The sequence below is a fragment of the Protopterus annectens genome, chromosome 13.part0 (assembly GCF_019279795.1).
Source record: "Protopterus annectens isolate FY-2018-M chromosome 13.part0, PAN1.0, whole genome shotgun sequence".
NCBI classification, from domain to species: domain Eukaryota; kingdom Metazoa; phylum Chordata; order Ceratodontiformes; family Protopteridae; genus Protopterus; species Protopterus annectens.
In genome coordinates this window covers 1,325,311,042-1,325,323,287 of record NC_056747.1, presented here as the reverse complement: position 1 = coordinate 1,325,323,287, position 12,246 = coordinate 1,325,311,042, and the positions used below count along the sequence as shown (strand labels likewise).

Sequence of the window (12,246 nt, the reverse complement as noted above, 5' to 3'; positions counted from 1 at the left end):
CGCCATTACATCAGTTTTTCTTGCCCCAAATGTCAGGTGCCCACCCAATGCGTAGCAATAAAATAAATATTATATATATATATATATATATATATATATATATATATATATACATATACATACACACACACACACAAGGTTATACTTCCAACAAAAAAGCAAATACACCAAAAAGCTTTTAAGTATAGTAAAGGAGAGTAGAGGTATAGCCAAAAGAAGTCAGGGGGCTGGAGGGAGGGTAATCAGGACTGCAACAGTGAATACACTCGAGCGTCTACATTTATGGTAAGTGTACACAACTGTACCATGTTCTTCGTGTTTCACTGTTGCAGTCATTACATTTGGGTAGATTCCCAAAGCTGTGGATAGGAGGAGGAATTTAGATAGCATTAGGACCAGCTATAAGGCCCTGCAAGACTGCAATGACAAAACCAGCTCTGGATTTAGAGAAAATTGGCAAATGGTAATGCTTGGTGAGAGTACGTACAGAACTCCAGGTAGCAGCCTCTAGGATGTCTCTGGTAGGTACACCTCTGAGAAAGGCTGTAGAGGTAGATGCAGCCCTGGTTGAGTGCAGTCTTATCCCCTGTGGGATAGGTTTTCCATGGTGCTTATAGCAGAAAAGAATGCAATGTCCTATCCATTTAGAAATGGTTTGCTTTGAAATAGCCTTCCCCTCTGCCCCTGCAGCAAATGCCACCAGCAGTTGTTCACATTTCTTTTGAGGTTCAGTCCTGTCCAAGTAAAATCTAAGTTGTCTGTGCACATCTAAAGAGTGCAGTATCCGTTCCCCTTTGTTCTGTGGATTAGGAAAGAAGGTTGGCAAATGAATGGACTTGATTAAGAGACACACTGGATACCACCTTGGGCATGAAGGAGGGATTGGTTCTGAGAGACACCCTGTCTGCATGAAAGATGATGAAAGGCTTCACTGCCATAAGGGCCTGTAATTCAGATACCCTTCTTGCTGAAGTGATTGCTAAAAGGAAGGCTGTTTTCCAAGAAAGGAATTTTAAATTTGCACTTGCAGCTGGCTCAAAGGAGCAAGAGTGAGTTTCTCCAATACAAAGTTAAGGTCCCAGGCTGGAGTTGGGGCTCTCCTGGGTGGTCTCAAGTTTTTGGCCCCTATGAGGAACTGCTTGAGCAGTGGATGAGAGAAGAGGGGTGGTTCTGTGTTATAATGAGCTGAAATGGCTGAGGCATGAATTTTGATAGAGGAAAAAGAAAGGCCCTTGTGAAGCATCTCAGTTAAGTATTGAGGAATCTGAGGTAAGTTGGGCGCTGCTGTGCCCATCCCTTGAGATTGGTTCCAGGCACAGAATCTTTTCCATTTTTCAGCATAAGATTTTCTAGTACTGGGCCACTTTGCCTCCAAAATGATATCCAAGACTTGTTTATTGAGGGATGGTAACAGAGAGAATAGTCAGTTAGCCAGGCTGCCAGGTTTAGGGTTTGAAGCTGAGGGTGCAGAATCTGGTTCTCCTGATGTGACAACAGAGTAGGGGTCTGAGGCAGGTGCCATGGAGCCAGCAGTGACACACTGTGCAAAAGGGGGTACCAGTGTTGGCGTGGCCAGACTGGAGCAATCAATATCATCTTTGGTTTGTCCTGTTTTATCTTTAGTAGTATTTTGGAGAGTAGAGGCAGAGGAGGAAAGGCATAAACTGATAGATTTTTTCAGCTAAAGGACAGAGCATCCACTTTCCAAGCTCGTTTGTGGGGAGTCCTTGTGCAGAATTTGTCCAATTGGTAGTTCTGTGGGGAGACAAACAGGTCTATATCTGGGCTCACCCATTTGTTTGTCAACATGTTTAAAGTCTTTGGTTTCAGTTTCCACTCGTGTGGGTCCATGAGATTTCTGCTTAGTTCGTTTGCCAGTGTATCTAGTTTTCCTGGCAGGAATTGAGCCTGTAGATGCACTTGGTAGCTCAAGGCTGTGTTCCACAGAACCATGGCTAGTCTGCAGAGGGGGTATGAATGGGTACCCCCCTGCTTGTTTATGTACCACATAACAGTGGTGTTGTCCATCTTTACCATTAATTGTCCTGGAAGAATGTGGTCCTTGAAGGCTGTCAGAGCATTCTGTACAGCTAACATTTCTTTTTGATTGATATGCAGGTGCATTTGACTTGGGTTCCATTTGCCCTGAATGCACTTCCCTGTCAAGTGAGCCCCCCATGCATAGTCTGATGCGTCTGTTGTTAGGGTTTGGGTGGCAGGGGGTAGAGTGAATGGTAGTCCCTTGTTTTGGTGGCAGGCCTCTGCCCACCAAAGGAACTCTAACCATAGGCAAGGCATGATAGGAATCATTGCTTCTAGATCCTTAAATGTAACACCATAGGTTTTTTTAGATATTATTGTAGTTTCCTCATATGCAGTCTTGCATATGGAATTAGTAGAATGCAGGAGGCTATGAACCCCAAGGCTTGCATTATTTGCCTTGCAGATGGCAGGGATTTTGTGGCCATAAGTTTGAAGTAGGTTGTCAACTGAATTTGTTTTTCTGGCGTGAGGAAAGCCATCTGGGAAGTTGTGTTCAAGCTTGCTCCCAGGAATATAATTTGTTGACAGGGTACAAGATGTGATTTCTTTTCGTTTATGGTGTACCCGAGACAAGTTAGCACCTTTTGTACAAACGACAGATGATTCAAAAGTGTGTCCTGGCTTTCTGCCTGAATTAGACAATCATCCAGATATGGGTATATTTGAATATTTATTTAACTGCAAAATGCAATGACCGAAGCTAGGTACTTTGTGAATACCCTGGGTGCAGTAGATAAGTCAAAAGGCAGTGCATAGAACTGATAGTCCATGTAACCTGCTTTGAAGCATAGGTATCTTCTGCAAGATTCCCTGATTGGGATGTGCAGGTAGGTTTCCTTTAAATCGAGTGTTGCCAACCAGGCATAAGAAGCAACTGGTGAAGAGTTATCATCTTGAATTTTGGAAACACCAAAAAGGTGCTTAAGGTAGACAGCTCCAGGATAGGGCACCATGAGTTGCCTTTTCTGGACAGGAAGGACTTGAGTAGAAACCTTGTCCCTTTTCCTCTTCTGGTACAGTTTGAATAGCCTGTAAGCTTAAGAGAGAGAGTACTTGCTTTTGAGCCTTTGCCCACTGATTTGGGTGTAGATCTGGCCAACCATTTGGGGTTGGTAACATGTGGAAGTGAAATCTGTATCCTTGGGAAACTATATTTAAAACTCATTTGTCCTGGGTAATGAGTTCCCAGTTTTTTGCCTGCAGAGCAATCTTTCCCCTAAAGGAGCAGTCAGTTGAGAAGTGCTTGGAAGTTTTAAAGTTAAGTCATTGAGACAGTTTACAATGGGGGGGGGGGTCGTACTACTCCCTGATTTGGAAGTGGGAGCCCCCACTGCTTAGTCCTGTGCATACCCTGGGACTGAAGCCTGGGTGTTCTGCTGGATCTGGGTTTGGATTGAAGGCCTGGAAGAGGCAGGAAAGGACCAATTCTTAGAGGGCCAATGTCTACTAAATCTTGGAGGTTGTACTTGTAGGAAATCTTTAACAGTTTGCATAGATTTAGTTTTTTCCTCCATCTTTTTAAGAACTTCTGCTTTGTTGCCAAACAGGCGGTCCTGATTTAAGGGAGCATCCAGTAATTTAGCTTTAACAGGATCTGGCAAGGATTGCTCCTTAAGCCAAGCATGTCTTTTAAGTACAGACCCAGTGACAGCAGCCCTGCAAGATGCTTCTAGTGAATCTCAATCAAAACCACATTGCAAACTATGTTTTCCAACCTGTTCAGCAGAATGCATTAAATCCTGCAAATCCTTATTTTCAGCACAATCAGGAATCATCATAATTTTCTGTTTAAGCAATCCAATAATATCCTGCTGATACTTTAACATATGAAACTGGCAGTTTAGGGCCATAATGGTCAAGGCTGCAGAAGTTTATACCTTCTTACTCCATCTATCCAGTGCCCTGGAGTCTGTATCATCAAAGGGGGTAGGATTTTTGGCAGTAGTAGCCTTAAAGCCCTGTGAAATGGTCTCAGGATCCGCAGTAGGATTTTTAAAAAGGAACTTGCGAGTGTCAGGAACCCTGTAATATCCGTCAGGTTTTCTGGGAGCAGGAGGTAAAGAATCAGGGGTCAAGCTAGATTCCGAAAAGGCATCATCAACAATGGCTAATATAGGGGGGATAGCTAAAGGCCTGTGCTGGGGCAGGAGTAAGAAATCCCTAAGCCTCTTTTTAGAATCAGAGTAATCCTGGCTTTCCCAACTAAAATGCTCCCTAAGAGTATGCAAGGTTTCACCAAAAGAGAAATCCTCTGGGGGGAGGAGAGGGAATAGAGTCCTCAGCATCAGAATCCTCATAGGTAAATCAGGGTAAATCCTGGTCATCAGAGGAAACAGAAATTTCAGAATCCTGGTCAGAAGTATCATAAGCAAACTCAGTCCTAGGTGTCTTAGAGGGAGAAGGTTGGCTTCCCCTGATTAAAGTAATAAGGTCTTCAGCCATTCTTATAATTTGCTTTTTAGGCATAGAGGCCTGACCATGCGGTCTGGGCATCAGTTTTCTAGGCATGGTTCGAGTTTTAGGCCTTGAAGAAGATGGCATTGGTTTAATATGCAAGTCAGTAGGCCTGAAAACACCCTCAGAAGCCAGTGCCTGCACAGCGGCTCCGGACCCATCCAAGGTAGAGACATCCACAGGTTCCACAGTTGAAGCATCTCACAGCATACTGGACTCCAAATGGGTCTCAGTAGAGGCTTGCGAATCTGAAGTAGCGGGTATCAGGGGCTGCGAAAGCACCTCACTAAGAACTGGCTACTGGCTTAGGAGAAGCATCGTCAGCAGCTTTGGACCTAGTCGGCCTGTCTCTGTCTTTATTTTTGCCTTTTTTTGGAATGTCAGTAGTCGGATGGCTTACCAAAGACATATCTGGATAATTGAACCGAGTATCAAAATATTTAGAAGCGTAAATATACTGACGATGAATAGTTTGTTGTTTAAATAAGGCACAAAACCGACAGTGAGGTATGTCATGGTCAGGGCCTAGGCAAGGAATACAGTACAAATGGAAATCTTTATGAGGTATTTGCTTTCCACAAAAAATACAATTATTTACTTTTACTGATATCAGTTTAGAGCAAGAAAAAAGTTTCCCCAATGGGGTTCTTAGCTTTAGTTGAAGATTTCGGTTCTGAAACTCGAAAACGAAAATTTCAGGAGTCATCCAACCGTCACTTGCGAACTGCTTCTGCTTCAGGCACCGCACAGCAAGAAAGACTGATGTAATGGCGTCAGCTGCATGCTTTATACCCCTGACTACCTGACGTCATGGAAGATGAGACAGCAACCAACGCAGGACCCAAGACTTTGTTAATCAGGCCGACTGAGGGCTACTGCAAGTAGATAACCCAAATGTGATGACTGCAACAGTGAAACACGAAGAACATCAAGTGCATCCAGAATGAAAAAAGGAGGAGGGATGCTTCAGCCAAGAGGGTAACAGAAATACAGGGCAAGAGCTAGGACAGAGGGGTAGGAGTGAAGGACCAAATACTGCTACAGTCAACAGAAGGATATCTACTGTTAAGGCACGATTTTACACAACTGTACACTGTCCTATGTCACTGTTGCAGTATTCTTCACCTAAGGGAGAATACAAGAACTTAAGAAGTCATCTGGGAGGAGGAAGGCCAAGAAGTGCCCTCTACAAACCCATGCAGGACAGCCCTGGCAAAGCCTGCCCTGGGCCTGAAATAAAAAGGCACCAAAGGAGGCAACCACCCAAGTAGAATGTGCCTTTACAGTCAAAGAAAGTCATTTTCCATGAAAAGAACAACAAAAAAATGGCCTTTGAAATCTAGGATGAGATGATTTTCTTAGAGACAGTCAAGCCCAAAGTCCAGGGATGAAAGGAAACAAAAGGCTGCTCAGGTCTGTGTATAACTTTAGTCTTATCTAAATAATATCCGAGCTGTCTACAGCAAATCTAGGGTGTAAAGAACCTCCTCACTGGCAGACAGGGAAGAAGAAAAAAGAAGGATGACTAGACTAAGAGACAAGTCATTGACCAACTTGGGCTTAAAAGGATTACTTTGAAGAGACACCCTATGAAAAACCAAAAGAGGAGGAATAGCCATGAGACCCTGAAGTTTAGAGACTTTTGACAGGCGTAAGCTAAAATAACAGTCTTCCAAGTACACTGCTGTAAGGAAGCAGAAGAAGACTCAAAAGGAGCCCGAGTCAAATTTTCAATTAAAAAACTGAGGTCACAGAAACGTGGAATAGGCTTCCTTGGAGGCCTGATATGGATGACACCTTTAAGAAACTGCTTGACCTCAAACCTAGAAGCCAGCAGAGGATTCAAGGGTATACAGGCAGAAATTGCTGACAGGTGAGCTTTAATTGAAGTACATGCCAACCCAGCATAGAGATGACACAAATAAGAGAGAACCAGAAGAATTTCCATGGACAGTGGATACTGATGGTGAGAGAGGCACCAAGCAGAAATTTCCTGGTAGTGGGTTTCCTGGCCTCCTGCAGAACCCAAAGCATGTCCTCAGAAATGATGCACCAAGAAGGGATCAAAACCATATCACCTACAGTGTCAGTTGAAGGGTGGAGAGGAGAGGAAGGACAAGAGATCCCTTGTCTTGTGTGAGAAGATCCACCTGGTGAGGTAACTTGTAGTGACTGCCCCAGGGCAAGTGAGAAAGAAGGGGGAACCAATGTTGTCTTGGCCAAAATTCAGTCACTAGCAAGATTTTGGGAGAGTATTGCCTGATCTTGTGCAGAGCTCATGGCAGTAGAGGAAGGAGGGGAGAGCATACAGAAACATTTCCTTCCAAGAAAAGGACAGGGCATCCACTTTTAAGTCAGAGGACTTGGAACTCTGGTGTAGAATAGAGGAAGTTGTCTGTTCAGAGGGGAGGCAAAAAGAACTACTTGAAAAATACCCCACTAATGGGCAATTTCCAGAAACATATCTCTATGAAGCATCCATTCATGACCCTGTGTCCTGGACCTCTTCAAAGTGTCTGCCTCTAGACTGTGCTCTGAGGCATTATATGCCACCTGAAGAGTCACTTGATACTGGAGAGCTAGTCTGCAAGGGAAGTAGGACCTCATGGCCATCAGCTTGTTGCCATACCACATTACTGTGTTATTGTTTGTGAAGGCCTTGAGGGGCCCAGAATGAAAGATGGAATGAAAGGCTTGCAGAGCCAAAAGCAGAACCCTCATCACTTATGCTGATAGGATCTGACCTCTGATGAAGAGCCCAGAGACCCTAGACCTTCAAGTGACCACAAAAATTCCCCCCCCCCCCCACAATGTCCGAGTCATCTTGCAAACAGGTCCTGCAAGGGAATTGAAGCCTGAAAGGGAAACCCCAGATTGAGAGAGTTGTTAAATCCACCACTCCAGCTCAAGCTAGGGACAAGAAAATGAGCAGGTAACTCCAGGGGATGGCAATGTTGAAGCTACACTGAGTTATGTATCATTACAGCTTTTGCATATTGAGTCTAGTTAGGGGGAGCATGGGAATGGTGGAGTCCATAAATACCAGAATCCTAAGAAACTCTATGGCCTTGACTGAGGACAAAGGAAGAAGAGACTGGAAAAAGGCTGTGAGGGCCAGGATCTTTGTGGCAAGGAGACATGTCAGCAAGGGAATGGTCTGAAAACTGCAGCCAATGATCCTTGGAAGGAATCAGAACTAATTTCTGGAGGTTTAGGGCAAACCCCAGACTGAAAAAGACAAATAGTAAACTGGAGACTCTACAGCAGACTGCTGAGAGAAGGAGCTTGAATGAGCATATTGTCTAGGAAGGGAAAAATCTGTATGCACTGAAGCCTGTGAAAAGCAATAAGAGGAGCAATGCAGTTGGTGAATACCCTTGGGGAAGCAGAGAGGCCAAATGGCAAAGAAGATAACTGAAAATGCAAGGAAGAAACAGAAACAAATATTTCTTGAACTGAAGGTGAATGGGGATGTGATGGTTGGCATCCTTGAGATAGAGAAACCATGAAGGCCTGAGAAGTGGAGGAGGAGAACAAGGACTAAAGAGACAACATCCAAAAAGGAGGAGTCTTGAGAAAGGTATTGAGCAGAGAAAGATCCAGAATTTGTCTCCACGTACTCTCCTTCAAAGAAACAAAACAAAACAAAAAATTCTGGACTAAACCCTTTTCCTGGGTGGGTAGGTGGAATGAGCCAAATGGTGCCCTAATCCAAAAGTGACTGCAAAACCTCTGAAAAAATGAAGAAGCTGTTCTTGAAGAGGTTCAGGAATGCCTGAATGCCTGAAAAGGAAGGAAGGGATTTCCAAACCATGAAATATCCCTGATGGATAATCAAGAGAACCGAAGAATCTGAGGTGATCAGAAGCCGATTTGGAAGAGATAAAGAAAGGCAGACAGACAAGGGGGACCTGGCAGAGGGAAAAGGAAGGCCCAACAGTCAAATAGAACCATGCTTATCCTGAAAATAAGGTTTCTGGGAGGAAGGATGAGTAGACTTAACAGAAGGAGAACGCCTGGAACCTTTCTTGTCTTTGGTGGCGGGTGAGTCTGTCTACATCAAAGGCAGACTTGGAAGGATAACTATTATGAAACTTGGGAACATGGGAAACAAAAATGTGTTTCAGTAATGTCAAGATGCCTTACATTCACTGCTGCAGTATTCTTAACAGATCAGATGCCCTGCCATGAAAGTCCCAACATCTGGCCAGTCTACCAAAGACTACTTGCTGCTTTTAAAAGGTATGCTGAACATCACCCAATCAGTCTTTGTGTAGTGTAGGGCATAAAAGTGATGTTCAAGACGACCATAATCATTACTTCTTTGCTGCCAGTCTGAACATATCTTTTTACCATCAGTCTGTTTACCTGCATCCATTTCTGCCAGTTGTATCCATTTTTATTTTCCAGTGACTACCTACACCTATTTGAGGACTTCATTCACAGTTGCATATTAAGTGCCCCATTGGGGATTTTGTTTATTCTTACTTTTTTGTGCTCATTGGGGTTAATGCCATCCAGGAAGGGTAACTACCAGTGGGGGAGACAAATTCCCCATAAAGACCACCACAATAAATGTCTTGTTTGTCTAGAAGCTTCCCATGACCATACGTCTTGCTCTGTTTGTCAGGCATTCATCCCATAATCCTTTGCTGTAGACTTTCTTCACTTTCCTTGTGTCTTGAGATTCAGCATCTTAAGCTTCTCACTAAAGATACAATGGAAGGAATCTCCCACCCTGAGGGTCAGCCATTAGGGAAGAAGGTGAAAGGTACGACCAGAATCTTCTGCTATCCAGCCTCTGCCAGGTGTTTTTCCAGAGGTCATTACAAACCTGAAAGCTCACCTGGCTGTGTTGTCTGATTTCTCTGCCACGACCATGTCGGAGGCCAGTGAGGGTCCGTCTGGCAGCATGTCTGAAGAGGCTTTGCATGTGTCCATCTCAGACATTCAGGGGGAGCCACAGCTGATTTTTTGCAAGGGTCCTAGGGGAATTCCTCAGTTTTTGGTTGGGGAAGAAATTCCTACTACAGTTCTCAACTACTGTTCTGGGTCTGAGCCTTCTCAGCTTTCTGCAGGGGATGGTCCCAGAAAAAAAAACAGCAAAAAATTAAACACGTTTCTTCTGCTCCTAGGAATCCACAAAACAAGTGGTAGGCCTTCACTCAGGGGCTGTTTGCTGCTTTAATGTGCCTAAAGCCTCCTCCAGGGATTTCAGCTCCTGCTCTCTTTAGTCCTATGCTCACCTTAAAAGGCCTAGAAAACAGGATTCTTCTGAGGATGAATTGGATTTGTATATTGAATCTCTAACTTATTCTACTCAAATTTCTTCTCCTTTAGACTATGGATCAGAGGAGGAATATTTTAGTCCAGATGTTCCTTTTCAGGAAATTTCCTTTGGGGACACACTATCTAGGGAGATGGATTTTTTAAGTGGGATTGTGCTCAGGTGTTTGATATCCATATAAGAGGTACTATGATTTGAAGCAGTTGGACTCCCCTAAACCTGCGTCTATTCCTCCTCTTTTGGCTGCTTTGCTGGATGCTTTTTCCAGTGCCTCTCATGCACCTGGTTCTCTGCCCCCTGCTCCCAAGAAGCCTGACAGGTTTTACAGGGTACCTGGGGATTGTCCTTCCTATATAAATGTCCTGCTGCTGATCCCTCTGTAGTACCTGTGACCTCTGATAAGCCATTTCAATTGCTTCTTTCACCCAAGTTATTGCCTTCTGACAGGGACAGCGGAACTATGGAAAGGTTGGATAAGAAGGTTTACATTTCTGTTACCCTACCTTTTAGGGCTATTATCAGACCCATATGTCTAGCTATGTGTTGGCTCTTCTTTCTCGGGCCTGTTAATTTATTTCTGATTTTCCAGACTCAAAGGGTTAAACTTCTGTTCTTTCCTAAAGGTAAGAGTGGCAAACAGGGTCTCCTGCTAAGGCTTCTCAGTTTTCAGGGACCCTCAAGCTTTTCTTTCCAGACAAACCAGGTGCTGAATGACACTCCTCTTCCTAGCCACATTCCTCTTTCTCTTTGCCTTTCTCTTCCTGTTTGGTTTCAGCTCACTCAGGATTCATGGGTTCTGTCAATTATTTGTCAGGGGTACTTCAAGGTGTGGAAAGTCTGTCCTCCTTTTATGGGCATTCCTTGGTCTCCTCAGGAACAACTTCTCTTTTTCCCCCCAGAGGTTCTTCAAAATCTCTTGACTCAGGATACTACTCAAGAGGTGCCTGTGTCCCAAATGGGAAAGGGTTTGACTACAGACAGTTTCTAGTTCCCAGAAAAGAGGGCATTTGGAAACCTATTCTAGACCACTCTCCATCTAAACACTTTTCTAAAAGTGCTTTCCTTTTGTATGTTGTCCCTTCAGATTCTAATTCCTCTCTTGGTCCCTCAAGCCTATATGGTGCCTCTGGATCTAAGGGATGCTTACAGTACAGTTGTGTGCACTTACCATAAATGTAGATGTTAGAGTGTATTCTCGTTTGCAGTCATCACATTTGGGTTATCTGCCTGCAGGTAGCCCTCAGTTGACCTGAATACCAGCGTCTTGGTATTTCTGCATTGGATGCTGTCGCTTCTTTCATGATGCCATGAAACACGAAAAACATCTCTATATTCTGATCCATCCTCTTTTCAAGAGGTTTTTACATTTCTCTGTTGCTTCCTGGCATTTTTAGTTCTGTGCTTTTCCCTTTGGCATTTCTATTGCTTCCTGGAATTTTTAGCTCTGTGCTTTGCCCTTTGGCATTTCTAGAGCCCAATGAGTGTTCACCAAATGTCTTGCTCCTGTGATTGCTTTTTGCAGCCTTTGAGGGATCCAAATTTTTCCTTACTTAGATGACCTGTTGATTCAGGCGTTTCTTCAGAGCCTGGGGTTCACTATAAATTTCAAAAAGTCTTCTCTGACTTCTCAGAATCATATTTTTCTGGGTTGCAGGATTCAGATGGTGCCAATGCCTGCATCCCTGCCCCTCCAAAGGCCTTAACTCTTATTTATTTCTTTCAAACTCTTTTTTCTCTGGCTTCCATTACCACCAGGGAGTTTCTGAGAGCTCTGGGTTTCATGGCGTCCACCATTCTGATGCTCCCTCTGGCCAAACTTCGCATGAGAAAGTTTCATTGGTTTCTGAAGTTAATGTGGCTCTAACATGCACATCCTCTAGACTTTGTAGTTTCTCTTCTTCCTTGTCTCAGACATGAACTTCACATGCTGGATTCAACAGCCATTTCTGAATCCTGGGATCCCTTTTCATCCCCCTCTTTCCTCTAAGGAATTGTTCACAGATGCTTCAGACATGAGATGGGGGTGACATTTGGCTCTTTGGGACTTGCTGTATCAAAGCAAACTATTTCTTCCTGGATTTCTAAGGCTATTTCCTTTTGTTACACTTTTCATTGCAACAGCCTTCCTTCTTCAGTTAAGGTTCATTCTACAATAGAGCTGCGGCTTCTTCTGGTACATTTTTTCAAGGGCTTAGATACTAATTCTGTTCTTGAGGCAGCTACCTGGACTTCTGTGCATACCTTTACCAAGCAATACAAGCTGGATGGTATTTCTAGAGCTAGGTCTGCTCTTGTTACTGCTGTTCTTCATGGCATTTTAGGGGACTCTTCTGTGCTTTCCCCCTCCCAAGTTTCTTCTTGAGCTTTGGCACTCTCCCATCTGTTAAGAATACTGCAGCAGTGAATATAAGGACATAGTACGGTTGTGTAAAATGTTACCATAATGGTAGGTGTCCTTGCCT

At 43.9% G+C, this 12,246-nt stretch overlaps 1 protein-coding gene across 1 annotated transcript in view; it reads right to left on the bottom strand.

The window, feature by feature from the left end:
- LOC122788280 (streptococcal hemagglutinin-like) overlaps positions 1–12,246 on the bottom strand; it is a 755,305-nt gene that overhangs the window by 108,765 nt on the left and 634,294 nt on the right. The window lies entirely within an intron of this gene.